Genomic DNA, 18,469 nt, shown 5'->3' with positions numbered 1-18,469 from the left:
TTTTCTCTGGACTATACTGTATATCAGATGTTTCACTTAATTTTTATTTCCCCACATTAGTAACTGATGACTGCCTATGATTTATCAATTCATGAAGATTACTTCCAGACTCAGAAAATGCTTTCTGAATCTTCACCAGAGTCCCTGAGGTCAAGTTATTTTCATCCCCACTAAGGGAGCTTCCTATTACACTGCTGTTAGGCTTGCTGTGTAAAGTGGAAGGGCTAAGTTCACATGATGTAGCAGGTGACTTCTCAACAGTTATATCAGGTTCCAAAGAAAAGTTTCCCACCTCAAGATTTCCCATTATTGGAGAAGCTTCATTTGCATCCATTTCTTGAAAACTTGAATTACTAGGTCCTGTCCAAGACATCCGGTAACTTGTTTCATTTAGTCACTCAGGAGTTAATAAGTTTTCCTCAGACTCACTGATCTTTTTTGAACCTTTCTTTGGTAATCTTTCATCTATATCTGGGCTAAAAAGTAGGCCTGTTTTTACAGATTCAATCCTATTTTCTAAATTTTGTTGATTTGCAAGTCTCCGACCAACATTTTCATATCTATTGACACCAGAACACCCATTTCCATCTCTGCTATTTTTCCCCAGACTAAATTTCAAACGGAGAGATCTTCTAACCTTTTCTTTACGTCTGATTTTAGGAGAGAATCAGCCTGCTTTTCCTGATTCCACCCTGCAGACTTTTTTGCCTGCAATCCTTTTACTTCGCCTTAGCACATCTGTGGTCAAATGGTTTCCACTGATGGCTATGGGAGGGCTTGCAAAAAGTGAACTGGTACTGGTGTGGAACTGCCATTGAAGAGATTATTTGGCAACAGATCAGGTTAAAATTGTGCTTGATGGACTTCCTTTTCTTACTTGAGAAACCATGAGAAGAATCTACTGGCAGTTTACGCTTAGCATTTGGTGTAAGAATCACTGGTGATAAAAACAGTTGAGCAGTTCTATCCTGCTGAGGTATAATACAGGGTGTTCTGTTAGATTTCAATTTATTCAGTGCTCCATTAACAAAATTTCCAACACTTTGTCTTCGCCTTTTCTTATATTCACCAGGAGTTTCATATTCACCCTCTTCAAAGCCTTCCAGTGATGGAGTAGCACAGAGACCATCAATGCCCAACATAGCTGGTATCTTTTCCAGGATAAAACCTGGTACATGCCCAATATCTGATGCATAATCAATAAGGGTTTGTACTACTGCAGCCTGCAATCTCAGTCTTTTTTTTCTGTGTTAGCAGACATCTTTTCATGTCCTTCACTTGTCTGGAGAAGATTTGGTGCAAATATTACTGCCAGATTGCTACTATCCATCTTATTCTCCCTGGATCTTAGAGAAACATTCCTGAGAAAGTTAAAGAAGTATCTTAATATATCAATTGTATGATCAGCCATAAGACAGGAGAGCAGCAGTGTAGCTTTATTCTTCTCTTCTGTTCCTAACTGTTGAGCTTTGAAAAGGCTTCATGCAAATCAACAGGGAGAATTGGCTCTGGCAATTCCCTAAAGAACTGCTTAAGAAGTCCTGCAATGTCACAAGGAAGTGCAGAAGACAGGCAACCTTCACCATGATCCAGTTTATTCTTTAGTGCCTTGAGACAAATAACAGATCCTGATTTCCTAAAAAGTCCTTCTGTCTGAATATGCTCTTGTAAAGATGTGCAGGCATCAACAAGAAAGCTTGGAATGTGTCCATATTCTGATACAACGGAATGGGGCAATGCATTAAAAGGTACTCCAAATATTTTACCCCCTACTTCCGTGGCTGTTTCTTGTCTCCTGTGGTCACACTGCCCACGTCCACTCTTGACTTTAATGCCGTAAACAGCCCGAAGCTGCTGCAACAAGGCCAATCTGACCAGCCTCGTATCCCACATCCCGGATACGTCGCCCACTCTTTGAGGCAGGTTCCTGATTCTCGTTCGCCACCAAGTCTTCCAATTTCCAAACACTCTCAGGTTTGAGCTCCGCTCTGCAGCCTTCCGGCCACCTTTGGCACTCCTCCAGCCCTGGGCCCCAGCCACTTCCACGACATTTCCTCGATCCTCTATCCACTTACACAAACGCTCTTCAACTGGCCTCTTGATCCAGCCACACTTCACTCTTCTTTCACTTACACCTACCTTCTTTCTGATTACCAAATCCTTTCTGCTACTTACACGGACCTCCATTCTTTCTCCCTTGATCCTTTCACTTCCTTGCACCAACGCCTGTTGTCAGCTTCTCACCGCTTCAGGTCACTTGCAATGATCCCCTTTCCTCCAAACTTCACTCTTCCCACGCCAGCTCTCTCGGATAATGTAAAGAAGACTGTTCCCCTAGCCACTCCAGCCCAGGCTGACACTGCTGGGCGTTTGAGTCTCAGCTCCCAGGACCCCCTCCCCAGCCCAGCCGCCGGACCAGCCGGCTGCTCAGGCTCTTTTCCAGTCCCGGTCCCCACCCGGGCTGGTCGCCGCCGTCACCCGGTTTCACAGGCTTCTCCTTCTCCCCATCGGCCTGCATGAAGCTCCGGGCCTGCACATCCCGGAGTGCAGACTATAACCAAGCAGCTCTCCCCATGCCTTCAAGCCTCCTTGGCCGTCACACCCGCAGTTCCAGACCTGTAGCTCTTCTTTATCCATGTGTATAGTGCTAAATGAAGTGAAACCATAAACTTTAAGCTGTTATTGTATGCAAACCATTGAATCTAGGAGAACCAAATGTGGAGACAAATTGTGGTTATTGAAAGCTTGAATCCTGCCGAGTGTCAAAGAACTCCAAAGAAAAAAATATATTTGCATCATTTTTAGTAAATGGAATTTTTATTCTAGCTTCTAAAGTGCTGATACAGAAACTGTTCCTGCATGCTTTTGTTTGAGCTCCTTTGAACAGGAACAAATGACAGAGTGAACACATAGAACTAATTGTGTGAGAAGTTTGAAGCATCTAGCACAAACCATGTTTGATTTATAGCTCTATATCATTCTCTAAAGTGGAAAATAAAGTGATACCTGAAAATTCAAACTCTTTGAACCTAGGAGTCCAAAACTTGGGGGAAAAGTGTGTATTGTGAAATGTTGAACTTTTTTGACTATCTAGGAACCAAAATAAGTTAAAATATTTGTTGATGATTTTTCACTATATTGGGATTTGCTTATCAGCTCTTAAAGTGAGTTAGTAAAATCCGTTTCTAGGAGCTTCAACTTAGAAATACTTCAACCAAAAACAAACCACAGTGTGAGCACTGAGAAATGATTGTGTATGTCTAGTTTAAAGCAGCTAGCACAAATTGTGTTTTATTTGCAGCACTATTTTCAACCACCTGTAAAGTGAAAAACCAAGTTAAACCTGAAAATTTAATCTGTTCCTGTGTTCAAAACTTCAACGTAGAATTCAAAAACTGGAGGTAAAAAGTGGGTATAGATAATTGTGAACCCTGCCAGGTAACAAAAAAATCCAATGAAAAAATTAATGCAGCTCTTTTAGTATATTTGGATACGTCTGCAAACTCCTAAGGAGTTAGTAAAAGCTATCCCTACATGCTTCCATTTAGAGGTACTTAAACCAGGAACAAACCACAGTGTGAGCACGAGAACTGATTGTGTATGTTCTGTTTCAAACAGATAGAACAAACCATGTTTATTAGTAGCTCTATCTTTATCCATATGTACAGTTCTAAACAAAATGAAACCTGAAACTTCCAACTGTTACTGTATGTAAACCATTGAATCTAGGAGAAGCAAACATGAAGAAAAAGTGTGGCTAATGAAATCATGAATCCTGCTAAGTGTCAAAGAAATCCAATGAAAAAACATTTGCACCTCTTTTAGTATATGGGAATTTTTTTTCTAGCTCTAAAAGTTCTGATAAAGAAAGCTGTTCATGCATGCTTCTGCAAAGAGCACTTCTAACAAGAAAAAAATGACAGAGTGAAAACTTAGAACTGATTGTGTTTGAGAAGTTTTAACCATCTAGCATAAACCATTTTTCATTTGTAGGTCTATAATTTATCCATCTCTATAGTGGAAAATAAAGTGAAACCTGAAAATTCAAACTCTTCCTGTGTGCAAAACGTTGAACCTAGGAGTCCCAAACTTGGTGTACCATGTGGGTACATGATATGTTGAACCCTGTCAACTATCAAAGAAATAAAAAAAATGTTGATGCTCTTTCAGTATTTGGGGTTCAACAACCAACTCCTAAATAGACTTAGTATAAGCTGTTCTTGTGAGCTTCCATTTAGAATTATTTCAAGCAGGAACAATCCACAGAGTGAGCACTGAGAATTGATTGTGTATGTCAAGTTTCAAGCAGCTAACACAAACTGTGTTTGATTTGTAGCACTATTTTCGTCTTCCTGTAGAGTGCAAAACCAAGTTAAACTTGAAAATTCAAACTGTTCATGTCTACAAACGCTTGTATTTTGGAGAACCAAATTCGAGTAAAATTGGGTTTTTTGAAAGGACAAATCTTGCTGAGAATCAAAGAGATTAAATTAAAAAAAATATTTGTAGCTTTTGCATTACATGGGGATTTTTCTGCTAGCTCCTAAAGCATTGATAGAGAAAGCTGTTTCTGTGTTCCTGTGCTAAGATCTCCTTTTACCAGGAAAAAATCACATAGTGTGCAGTTAGAACTCATTGTGTTTGTGATGGTACAAGCATCTAGGAAAAAAATCTTGTTTGATTTTTAGCTCTATTTTCTCCCATCTCTATAGTGCAAAACAAAGTGAAACATGAAAATTCTAATAACCAAACTTAGCCAACAATATTTGTTTATGAAAGGCTGAATTTTTCCATGTATCAAAGAAATCCAATGAAAAATGTTGCAGCACTTTCAGTACATTGGAATTTTTCTGCTACCTCTAAAGTGCTGATAGAGAAAGCTGTTTCTGCATTTCTGTGCTTAAGAGCTCCTTTTTACTGAAAAGAACCACAGAGTGAAAGCTTAGCAATGATAGTGTATGTGAAGTTTCAAGCATATAGAAAAAACCGTGTTTTATTTGTAGCTATATTTTCATAGATCTCTATTGTTCATGTGTGCAAGCCTTTGAATCTAAGAGACCCAAACTTTGGGTACAAAGGGGGCATAGAGAAAGGTGAACCCAGAGTAGTATCAAAGCAATCAAATGAAAAAAAAAATTGAAGCCCTTTAAGTACACTGGGATTCTCCAGCCAGCTCATAAAATGAGTTAGTAAAAACTGTTACTGCATACTACCATGTAGGACTACTTCAACCTGGAACACCCAGAGTGAGAGTGTTATGTTTAATCAGCTAGCACAAACCATGTTTGATTTGCAGCTCTATTTTAATTCACTTGTATAGTGCAAAACAAAGTGAAACCTGAAATTTCAAATTCTTCATGTCTGTAACCCATTGAATGTAAGACAACCCAACTTGGAGAACAAAGTGTGTGTAAAGAAACGCTAAATCTTGCCAAGTATCAAAGAAGTCCAACAAAAAATTTGCAGGTATTTTAGTGCATGTGATTTTTTCAGCTAACACCGAAAGCATGGAAGGAGAAAGATGTACTTTTGTGCCTCTGCTTAGTGCTAATTTGACCAGGACCACAGAGTAAAATTTTAGAACTGACTGTGTGTGTAAAGTTTCGAGCATCTAGCACAAACAATTTTTGATTTGTAGCTCTATATCCTTCACTCTCTGTAGGGCAAAACTAAGTGAAAACTCAAAATTCAAACTGCTCCAGTGTGGAAACTGGTGTACCTCAAGTCCAAAACTTGAGAAAAAAGTGGGTATCATTAAAGAGGAACCCTTCAGAGTATCAAGGAAAACAAAGAAAAAATCTTTTCAGTTCTTTTACTACATTGGGATCCTCCTGATAGCTTCTAAATCAAGTTATTAAAAGATGTTCCTGTGAGCACTTCTTTTTGAAGTACTTCAACCCAGAATAAATCAGAGAGAGATAGAGATAGAGATAGAGATAGAGATAGAGATAGAGATAGAGATAGAGAGAGAGAGAGAGAGAGAGAGAGAGAGAGAGAGCGCGCTCTGAGAACTGATTGTGTATGTCAAGTTTCAGGCAGCTAGAACAAACCATGATTGATTTGCAGCTCTATTTACATCCACCTTTTTAGTGCAAAATGTAGTGAAACCTCTAAATTAATATTCATTCTGTCTGCAACCTGTTGAATCTAGGAGAACCAAACTTAGACAACAATATTTGTTTAGTGAAAGGATGAATCCTACCTTGTATCAAAGAAATCCAAAAAAAAATGCAATACTTTCAGTACATTGGAATTTTTTAAGCTAACTCCTAAAGTGCTGATAGAGAAAGCTGTTTTTGCATTCCTGTGCAAAGAGCTCCTTTTATCTGAAAAGAAGCACAGAGTGAAAACTTAGAATTGATAGTGTGTGTGAAGTTTCAAGCATCTCAAAAAACGTGTTTCATTTGTAGATGTATTTTCATCCATCTCTATTTTTCAAAACAATGTGAAACCTGGAAATTGAAACTATTTATGTGTGCAGACCATTGAATCTAGGAGTCAATACCTGGGGGTACAAAGTGGGTATAGTGAAATGGTTAACTCCTCCTAGTATCAATGAAATTCAATGAAAATATTTCTGAAGATTTTTTAGTATATTAGGCTTTGCCTGCCAGTTCCTAAAGCAATTTAGTAAAAGCAGTTTATGCATGCTTCCATTCAGAAGTACTTCAAAGTGGAATAAATCCCAGAGTGAGAACTAATAGATGATTGTTTAAGTCGTGTTTCAAGCAGTTATCACAAATCATGTTTGATTTGCATCATTATATTCATCCACCTGTATAGTGAAAAATGAAGTGAACCCTCCAATTTCAAATTGCTACTATCTACAAACCAATTAATCTTGGAAAACGAAATGGACAACAAGGTATTAATTTAAAATACATGAATCCTACAGAGAATCAAAGCAATCCAATGAAAAAAAAATGATTGCACACATTTCTGTACTTGGGAATTTGTGAAGTAGCTCCTAAAGGACAGACAAAGAAAGCTGTTCCTGTATGCCTCTGCTTACCCTACTTTGACCAAGAACAAAGAACAGAGTTACCACTTAGAACTAATTGTGTGTGTGAAATTTCAAGTATCTAGCAGAAACCATGTTTGATTTGTAACTCTCTTTTCATCCACCTCAATAGGGAAAAACAATTGATCCTGTGTGCAAATTGTAGATTTTAGATGTCCCAAACTTGGAGTAGAATGGGCTTTAGTGAACAGGTGAGTCCATTTGAGTATCAAAGTAATCTAATGAAAAAATTTGAAGATTTTTCAGTATATTCAGATTCTCCTGCCAGCTCCTAAAGCAAGTAGTAAAAGCTTTCCTTGTGTGCTTCTGTTAGAAGTACTTTATCCAGGGGAAAAAACACAGATTGAGCATGAGAACTTAGTGTGAATGTCAAGTTTCGCAGGAAGCACAAACCGTGTTTGATTTGCAGCTATATCTTCATTCACCAGTGTAGTGCAAAACAAAGTGAAACCTGAAAATTCAAACTTTACTGTTGGAAAACTGATGAATCTAGAAGAACCAAATTTGGAGGACAAAGTGGGCTTAGAGAGAAAATGAACCTTTCAAGTATCAAAGAGATCCAATGAAAAAATATGTGCAGTTCTCTCATTACATGGGAATTTTCCTGCTAGCTCCTAAAATGCTGATAGAGAAAGCTGTTTCTGCAATCTTGTGCTAAGAGGTAATTTTACCAGGAAAGAACCACAAAGTGGCCTCTTATTACTGATTGTGTATGTGAAATTTCAAGCATCTAGAACAAACAACAATTTGTTTGTAGCTCTGTTTCAAACCATCTCTACAGTGCAAAGGAAAATGAAACCTGAAAATACAAACTGTTCATGTGTGCAAAGTATTGAATCTAGGATTCCCAATCTTGGGATACAAAGTGTGTATAGTGAAAGGGTGAAACCTTCCTAGTATTCAAGAAATCTATCAAAAAATTCTGGAAGCTATTTCAGTATACTGGGATTTTCCTCCAACCTCCAAAAGTGAGATAAAGGAAGCTATTCCTGCATGATTATGTTTAGAAGTATTCTGAGCAGGTACAAACCACAGAGTGAGTATTGAGCACTGATTGAGTATGTCAAGTTTCAAGAAGCTAGCACAAATGGTGTTTGATTTGCAGCTCTATTTTTATCCACCTGTATAGTATAAAATGAAGTAAAACCTGAAAATTCAAACTGTTCGTTTCTGAAAATGCTGGAATTTATGCAAACAAACTTGGAGAACACAGTGTGTTTAAGGAAAGAATGAATCCTGCCAATAATTACAGAAATCCAACAAAAACTGTGTTTAATTTGCAGCTTTATTTTCATCCATAAGTAGAGTGCAAGACAAAGTGAACCATGAAAATTCAAACTATTTCTGTCTGCAAATCTTTGAAGGTAGGATAACCAAACTTGGAGAAACAGATTGTTTAGTGAAGGGATGAGTCCTGCTTAATATCAAATAAATCCAATGAAAACATTTTGCACCTCTTTCAGTATATGTGATCTTTCCTGCTAGTTCTTAAAGCACTGATAGAGAAAGCTTTTCCAATGTACCTCTGTTTAAACTACTTTGAAAAGGAAAACACCACAGAGTGATCATTAATAACTTATTGTGTTTATTTACAGTGAAGCATCTAGCACAAACAGTGTTTGATTTGTAGCTGTATTTTTTTTGTATCTCTATATTGCAAAACAAAGTGAAACATGAAAATCCAAACTGTTCCTGTGTGAAAACCATTGAACCTAGGAATCCCGAAGTTTGGCTATAAAGTTGGTTTATTGTAATTGGCAAGCCTGATGAAAATCAAAGAAATGCAATGAAAAATTGTTGCAGCTCTTTTAATGTATTTGGATTCTCCTGCTAGCTCCTAAAGCAAGTTAACCCAAGCTAGTCCTGCTTGTTTCTGCTTATAAAAACTTCAACCAGAAATAAACCACAGAGTGAGCACTGACAAATGGTTGTGGATATCAAGTTTCAGGCAGCTAGTTAAAATAATATTTGATTTGCAAATTTATATTCACCCAACTGTATAGTACAAAAGAAAATGAAATCTGAAAATTTAAACAGTTTTTTACTGCAGTCCATTGAACCTAGGAGAACCAAGCTTGGAGAGCAAAGTATTTTTAGTGAAAGAATAAAGCCTGCCATGCATCAAAGGAATCCATCAAAAAATCATTGCAGCTCTTTCAGTATATGGGAATTTATTTGCTCACTCCTAAACTGCTGATAGGGAAAGCTGTCCCTGCATGCCTCTGCTTAGAGCTACTTTAACTAGTAAGAAACCACAGTGAACACTTAGAACTGATTGGGGTTATGAACCTTTAAGCATCTAGCCAAAACAATGTTTGATTTGTAGCTCTATTGCCATCTCTATTGTGCAAAACAACGTGAAATCTGAATTAAAAGTGGTCCTGTGTGCAAACGGTTGAACCTAGGAGACAAAAACTTGGTCTACAAAGTGGGTGTAGAGAACGTGTGATGATTGTCAACAATCAATGTAATACAATGAAAAATTTTTGCTGCTTATTCAGTATATTTAGATTTTGATGCTAGCTTTTTAAATGACTGAGTATAAGCTGCTTCTGTATTCTTTTGCTTAGAAGTACTACAACTCGGAACAAACAACAGAGTGAGCTCGGAGAACTCTTTCTGTAGGTAAAGTTTCAAGCAGCTTGCACAAGCCATTTTTGATTTGCAGATCTATTTTCATCCACCTCTATAGTACAAAAGAACTGAAAACTGAAAATTCAAATTGTACCTATCTGCAAACTTTTTAACCTAGGAGAACCAAAATTGGAAAACAAAGTTTTTTTTTAGTGAATGGATGAATCCTGTCAAGCATCATAGATATCAAATTAAAAAATGCTGCAGCACTTTCAGTATATAGGAATATTTCTGCAAGCTCTTAGATAAGCTCTTGATAAAATAAGAAGGCACTCTGGAACATCTTTTTTTATCAGTGCTTTAAAAACTAGCATGAAGATTCCCATGTACTGAAAGAAATGCAAAGAATGTTTTGTTTGATTTATTTGATACTCTACAGGTTTCATTCTTACATTAAACACACTTTTATCTCTATGTTTGATTCTCCTATGTTCAAGGGTTTAGAAAAGATACATTTTGAATTTTCACATTTCACTTTGTTTTTCACTTACAGGTGGATGAAGTTGGAGCTACCAATCAAACAAATTTGGGCTAGCTGCTAGAAACTTGACATACAAAATCAGTACTCAGTGTAAACTCTGTGGTTTGTTCCTTGTTGAAATACTTGTAAGAAGAAGCACACAGGAACAGCTTTTACTACCTCACTTTAGGAGATAGCAGGAGAAGATCAATGTAAAGAAAGAATTGCTACTTTTTTTTTCCTTTGATTTATTTAATACTCAGAAGGGTTATCGCTTTCACAAAGCCCATTATGTAGCCCAAGTTTGGTACTCCTAGGTTCAACGGTTTGCACAGATGAACAGTTTGAATTTTCAGGTTTCAATTTGTTTTGTAGTATAGAGATGGATGGAAATAGAGCTACAAATGAAACATGGTTTGTGCTAGATGTTTCAAACTTCACACACACCATCAGTTCTAAGTTTTCACTTGGTGGTTTGCTCCTAGTCAAGGTATATTTAAGCAGATGTAGGCAGGAACAGCTTTATCTATCAGTACTTTAGGAGGTATCAGAAAAATTCCATGTATTAAAAGAGCTGAAAATATATTTTCTTTAAATTTATTTGATAGTATTCAAAATTCATCCTTCTCCCAAACACACGTTGTTCTTTAAGTTCGTTTCTCTTATGAACAAGGGTTTACATACAGAAACATTTTGAATTTAATGTTTCACTTCGTTTTGCACTATACAGGTGGATAAAAATACCTGCAAAAAAACATGGTTTGTGAAAGCTGCTTATAACTTCACATATGCAATCAGTGCTCAGTGCTCACTCTATATTTTATTTCATGGTTGAAGTATTCCAAAGCAGAATCAGGCATAAAAAGATTTTTTACCTTGTTTTATATGCTGGCAGGAGAACATCAATGTACTCAAAGAGTTGCAAATTTTTTTTTCATTTAATTGATTTCATACTTGGCTGGGTTCACCATTCACTGAACCCACTTTGTAGCCCAAGTTTGGTACTAGGTTAAATGGTTGCACACTGGAAGAGTTTGAATTTTCAGTTTTTCCTTTGTTTTGCACTATAGAGAAGGATGAAAGTAAAGTTACAAATCAAACACAGTTTGTAATAGATGCTTGAATCTTAAAAAACACCATCAATTCTCAGTGTTCACTCAGTGTTTGGTTCCTGGTAAAAGTTGCTCTAAGAAGATTCACAATGGAACAGCTTTCTTGATCAGTTCATAACGAGCTAGCAGGAAAATTCTATATACTGAAAGAGCTGCAATAATTATTTTATTGGATTTCTTTGTTACTCAGCAAGATTCACCCTTTCACTAAACAAACATTGTTTTCTAAGTTTCATGTCCCTATGTCCAACATTTTGTAGATAGGAAGAGTTTGAATTTTCAATTTTCACTTCAAATTGCACCATACAGATTGATGAATATAGAGGAGCAAGTCAAACAGGGTTTGTGCTAGCTGCATGAAACTTCACATACACAATCAATTCTCAATGCTTTCTCTGTGAATTGTCCTCGTTGAAATACTTCCAAGCAGAAACACACAGTAACAACTTTTCAAACTCACATTAGGAGCTATCCATTATAACCCAATGTACTGAAAGATCTGCAAAATATTTCACATTGGATTTTTGGATCCTCAGCAGTGTTTCCCCGTTCACTAAACCCACATTGTACCCCAAGTTTGACACTCCTATATTTAACAGTTTGCACACAGAAACAGTTTCAATTTTCAGGTTTCACTTTGTATTGCACTGTATGGATGGATGGAAATAGAGCTCCAAATCAAACACAGTTTGTGGTAAATGCTTGAATCTTCACACACGCAAACATTTCCCAGTGCTCACTGTGTTTTTTTCTCGTCAATGTAGGTGTAATCAGAGACACTCTGAAAAGCTTTATTTATAAGGGCTTTAGAAGCTAGCATAAAAATTAATATGTATTGAAAAAGCTGCAGAATTTTTTCATTACATTATTTAAATAGAGAGAGCAGAAAGAGATAGTTTTTTTTTTTTTTAGTATTTACTTTTTAGTTTTCAGTGGACACAATGTCTCCATTTTAGGTGGTACTGAGCATTGAACCCAGGGCCCTGCGCATGCCAGGCTAGCATGCCACTCCTTGAACCACATCCCCATCTCTCATTGCATTTTTTAAGCCTAGGCAGGATTCATTCTTTCCATAAACACACTTTGATCTCCATGTTTGCTTCACCTAGGTTCAAGGTTTGCACACAGAAAGGGTAAAAATTTTTAGGTATCATTTTGCTCTATATGTGTAGATGAAAAGAGAGCTGCAAATCAAACCTGGTTTGGATTAACTGCTGGAACATTGACAAACTCAATCAGTTCTCAGAGATCACTTTTTTGTTTTCTCCAGGTTGAAGGAGTTCTAAGAAAAAGAATGCAGTAACAGCTTTTACTAACTCGCATTAAAAGCTAACAGGAGAATGCCAATGTACTGAAAGAGCTGCAAAAATGTGTTCATTGGATATCTTTGATACTCGGCAGAGATCATACTTTCACTAAACTCTCTTTGTACCTAATGTTTGGGACTCCTAGGGTCAAAAGTTTGCACACAGGAACAGTACAAATTTTCACATTTCACTTTCTTTTGCCTTATAGAGATGGATGGACAGAGAGCTACAATTGAAACACGGTTTCTGCTAGATGTTTGAAACTTAACAAACATCATCAGTTCTCAGTGTTCACTCTGTGGTTTGTTTGTGGAAAAAGTATCTCTAAACAGAGGCATAGTGGAATAGCATTTATATCAACTTTTCAGGAGATAGCATGAAAATTCACTTATACTGAAAGAGTTGCAATTTCTTTTTCATTGCATTTCTTTGATACTCTGCAGTATTCATTCTTTCCCTAAACACACTTTGTTCTCCATGTTTTTCTTTTCCTAAATTCAAGGGTTTTCAAATAGAAACAATTTGAATTTTCAGGTTTAACTTCATTTTGAACTATACAGATGTCTTTATTTAGAGGTGCAAATAAAACATTGTTTGTGCTGCTGCATGAAACTTCACATACACAATTACTTCTCAGTGCTCTCTCTGTGGACTGTTCCTTTTTGAAGTACATCTAAGTAGAAACACACAGGGAAAACTTTTACTAACTCGCTTTAGGAGCTAGAAGGAGATTCCAATGTACTGAAAGATCTGCAAAAATTTTCTTATTGAATTTCTTTGATCTTCAGCAGGGTTCTGTCTTTCAATAAACCCACTTTATACCCCATATTTGGTTTGCACACAGCACATAGGAACTATTTGAATATTCAGGTTTCAAAATTTTTGCACTTTATGTATGGATGGAAGTAGAGCCACAATTCAAAGATGGTTTATGCTATATGCTTGAAACCACACACACCATAAGTTCTCATTGTTCAACCTGTGGTTTTTTTTTTCTGGTCAAAGTAGCTCTAAGCAATGGCACTAAAGAACTGCATTCTCTATCACCACTTATGGAGCCAACAGGTAAATTCCCATTTACTGAAAAAGCTATGTTTGGCACTACAGAGATGAATGTAAATATAGATAAAAATCAAAGATGGTTTCTGCTAGTTGATTGAAACTTCACAAACATCATCAGTTATAAAGGTTGACTATATGGTATTTTCATTGTCAATATAGCTCTAATCAAAGGCACCCATGAACAGTTTAATCTAAGAGTGTTTTAAGAGCTAAGAGGAAAATTCACATGTACTGATAGAGCTTTAATCAATTTTTCATTTCATTTTTTTTTGATACTTGGAAAGGTTTACCCTTTCACTGAAAACATTGTGTTCTCCAAGTCTGTTTCTCCGAGTTTCAAGTGTTTCAGACAGGAACAGTTTGAATTCTCAGGTGTCTCTTCATTTTGCACTATATATGTGGAAGAAAACTGACCTGCAATCAAACACGGTTTGTGCTAGCTGCTCAAATCTTGACACACCAATCACTTCTGAGTGCTCACTTTGTGGTTTGTTTCTTGTGTATGTACTTTAAAGCTGAAGTATGCAGAAACAGTTTTTTATAACTCGCTTTTGGTGATAGCAAGTGAATACCAATATTATGAAAGAGCTACAGCAATTTTTTTGTTGGATTTCTTTGATAAGCGGCAGGGTTCACCCTTTCAACAAACCAAATTTGTTCCCCACGTTTAGCACTCTTAGTTTCAATGGTTTGCACACAATTACAGATGAATTTTCAGGTTTCACATGGTTTTTCACTATAGACATTTATGCAAATAGAGCTTAAAATGAAACATGGTTGTTGCTAAATGCTTGAAACTTCACACACACACACAATCAGATTTATGTAGTCACTTTACAGTTTCTTTCTGGTCAAAGAAGATTTAAGACGCACACAGGAACATCTTTCTCCATCAACACTTTTGGAGCTAGCAGGAACTATTCGATGCAATTAAGGTGCTGAAACATTTTTTTAATTGATTTCATTGATACTCAGCAGGATGCATCTTTTAATGAAACACAGGTTGTTCTCCCATGTTGGTTCTTCTAGCATCAAGGGTTACTCTATACAGGTGGTAGAAAATAGAGCCTAATATCAAACACAGTTTGTGGTGTGGTGGCTCCTTTTACCTTGACATACAGAATCAATTTTCACTTGTCACTGTGTGGCTTTTTCTGGTTAAATTATTTTTGACAAAAGTAAGCAGGATCTGCTTTTACTAAGTTGTTTTAGGAGTTAGAAGAAGAAACCTAACATTTTTTATATGTGTATGGGTTCACCCTTTCACTAAACCCACATTGTACCCCAAGTTTAATGCTCCTAGGTTCAATGATTTGTACAGAGGAACACTTTTAATTTTCTGGTTTTACCTTGTTTTTCACTATAGGGAAGAATGCAACTATAGCTACAAATCAAACACTGTTTGGGCTATATGCTTGAAACTTCACTCACATAATCAGTTCTCAGATTTCACTCTGTGATTTGTTCCAGGTTGAAGAATTTCTAAGCAGAAGCATGCAAAAACAGCTTAGACTTACTAATTTAGAAGCTAGCAGAAGAATCACAATATACTTAAAAAGCTAAAAAAATTTTTTTTCTTAGAATTATTTGAGAGTCGAAAGTGTACCCCCTTTCACAAAAAAACACTGAAGCCCAAGTTTTGGACTCCTAGGTTCAATGGTTTACACAAAGGAACATTTTGAATTTTCAGGTTTCACTTTGTTTTCCACTATGGAGATGTACCAAAATAGAGCTACAAATCAAACATGTTTTTTGCTAGATACTTGAAACGTCACACACACAGTCAGTTCTAAGTGTTCACTTTGTGTTTTTTTCCTTGACAAAATAGCCCTAAGCACAGGCACACAGTAACAGCTTTTTCTATCAATGCGTTAGGCGCTAGAAGGAAAATTTTCATGTACTTAACGAGTTACAACAATTTTTTTCATTGGATTTCTTTGATACTCAGAAAGATTTATCCTTTCACTGAACACATTTGGTTTTCCAATATTGTGTGTGATGTGTGTGATGTTTCAAGCACCTAGAAAAAACAATCTTTGATTTTTAGCTTTATTTTCTTCGATCTATGTAGCACTAAACAATAGATCAAGGATTTGCAGAAAGAAAAACTTTAAAATTTCTGGTTTCACTTCATTCTGCATTATACAGGTTGTTAAAAATAGACTTTCAAACCAAACTCACTTTTTGATAACTGCTTAAAACTTGACATGCACAATCAGATTTCAGTGTACACTTTGTGGTTTCTACTGGTTGAAGTACTTTGAAGTAGAATCAACAAGGTACAGCTTTTACTATGTTGCTTTAAGTATTTGCAATAGAATGCTAATATATTGAAAGAACTGCAACATTATTTTTAATTGGATTTAATTGATACTCATGAGGCTTCACCTGTTCACTAAACCAACATGATACCTCAAGTTTGGGACTACAAGGTACAATGGTTGACATATAAAAAAGTTTGAATTTTTAGGTTTTACTTTTTTTGGCATTACAGACATGGATGGAAATACAGCTACACATCAAGCATGTTTTTGGCTAGCTGCTTGAAACTTGTGCTCATTCTGTGATTTGTTCCTGGTTGATACACTATATGGAAAAAACATGCTGTAACAGCTTTTACTATCTCACCGCAGTAGCTAGCAGGAGAATCACCACATAATAAAAATGCTGCAAAATTTCTTTGTTGGATTTCTTTGAATCTCAGCAGGGTTCAAACTTTCACTAAACTCACATGTAGCTCAAGTTTGGGACTCCTAGTTTTAATGGTTTTAACACAGGAACAGTTTGAGTTTTCAGTTTTCACTTTGCTTGGCACTACAGAGATGGATGGAAATAGAGCTAAAAATCAAAGATGGCTTCTGCTAAGTGCTTGAAACTTCAAAAACACAATCAGTTATAAGGGTTCACTATACGGTATTTTTATCATCAAAATATCTCTAATCAAAGGCACCCAGGAACAGCTTTCTCTAATAGCGTTTTAGGAGCTAAGAGGAAAATTTACATCAACTGATAGAGCTTTCATAATGTTTTTGTAATTATTTTGATATTTTGATGATTCATCATTTCACTAAACACACTGAATTCCCCAATTCTGGTTCTCCAAGTTTCAAGGATTTGCAGACAGGAACAGTTTAAATTCTCAGGTGTCTCTTCTTTTTGCACTACACCTATGGATGAAAATAGACCTGCAAATCAAACACTGTTTGTGCTAGCTGCTTGAATCTTGATATACCGAATCAATTCTCAGTGATCACTTTGTGGTTTGTTCCTTAGCATACATATTTCAAAGCTGAATCTCACAGAAACAGCTTTTACTAACTCATTTTAGGAGATAGCAAGAGAATCCCAATATACTGAAAGAGCTAGAACAATTTTTTTTGTTGGATTTTTTGATACTCAGCAGGATTCACCCATTCAATAAACTCAATTTCTTCCCCATATTTGGCACTCTTAGGTTCTACAGTTTTCACAAAAGTACAGTTTGAATTTTCAGGTGTCACTTTGTTTTGCACTATACACATCGATGAAAATAGATCTTAAATATCAAAAGTGGTTGGTGCTAAATGCTTGATACTTCTCTTATACAATCAGATTTATGTGGTCTCTTTTTTTCTGGTCAAAGAAATTTTAAGAAGAGGCACACAGGAACAGCTTTCTCTATCAGCTCTCTTGGGGCTATTAGTAAATATCCAATGCAATTAATATGCTGAAATATTTTTTTCAATTGATTTCTTTGATACACAGCAGGATGCATTTTTAAAGAAACACACATTGTTCTGCCATTTTGGTTCTTCTAAGATAAAGGGTGTGCAGAATGGAACAGTTTGAATTTTCAGGTTTCACTTCATTTTACTCTATACAGGTGGTTGAAAATAGAGCCTCAAATCAAACATGATTTATGATAGCTGCTTAAACTTAATACACACCATCAGTTTTCTCTTGTGACTCTCTGGATTTTCCTGATGGAAGTACTACTGAGCAAAAGTAAGCAGGAACAGCTTTTACTAATTTGCTTTAGCAGATAGCAGAAGAATTCTAATATACTGTAAGAGCTACAACCATTTTCAGGTTGGATTTTTAATATTTAGCTGGGTTGAATTTTCACTAAACTCACTTTGTAACCCCAGTTTATGATTCCTAGGTTCAATGGTTTCTACAGAGGAACACTTTGAATTGTCTGGTGTCACTTTGTTTTGCACTATAGGGATGGATAAAAATATTGCTAGAAATTAAACACAGATTTTGCTAGATGCTTGAAACTTCACTCACACAATCAGTTCTCAGTGGTCACTCTGTGATTTTTTCCAGGTTTCAGAATTTCTAAGAAGCACACAGCAACAACTTAGACTTACTGACTTTGGAGCTAGCAGGATAATCACAATATACTGAAAAAAAAATAAAACAGTTTTTTTTGCTTAGAATTATTTGATACTCTGAAGTGTTCCCCCTTTCACTATAAACACTGAATCACAAGTTTTGGACTCCTAGGTTCTTGGTTTGCACTCAAGAACCGTTTGAATTTTCAGGTTTCACTTTGTTTTCCATGATTGAGATGGATTAATATAGAGCTACAAATCAAACATGGTTTGTGCTAGATGCATGAAACCTCACACATACATTCATTTCTAAGTGTTTACTCTGTGGTATTTTTTGGTCAATATAGTCTAAAACACTTTCCTGCAGGAACAGCTTTCTCTATCAGTGTTTTAGGTGCTAGTAGGAAAATTCCCATTTACTAAACAATCTGCAACAAATTTTCATTGGATTTATTTGATACTCAGAAAGATTTATCTTTTCACTGAACATATTTTGTTCCCCAATTTTGGTTCTCCTAGTTTCATTTTGCAGAAATAAACAGTTAAAATTTTCTCAT

General features: G+C 36.1%; 1 pseudogene across 1 annotated transcript; it reads right to left on the bottom strand.

The window, feature by feature from the left end:
- Window positions 1-223: 223 nt before the first annotated feature.
- Window positions 224-1,975, bottom strand: LOC308634357 (rho GTPase-activating protein 11A-like; annotated as a pseudogene). Its single transcript has one exon. The product of its transcript is annotated as a rho GTPase-activating protein 11A-like (transcript).
- Window positions 1,976-18,469: the final 16,494 nt, after the last annotated feature.

This window comes from Spermophilus citellus (genome assembly GCF_964194105.1).
Source record: "Spermophilus citellus genome assembly, chromosome: 15".
Taxonomy (NCBI): Eukaryota; Metazoa; Chordata; class Mammalia; order Rodentia; family Sciuridae; genus Spermophilus; species Spermophilus citellus.
This window is presented reverse-complemented; position numbering and strand designations above follow the sequence as displayed.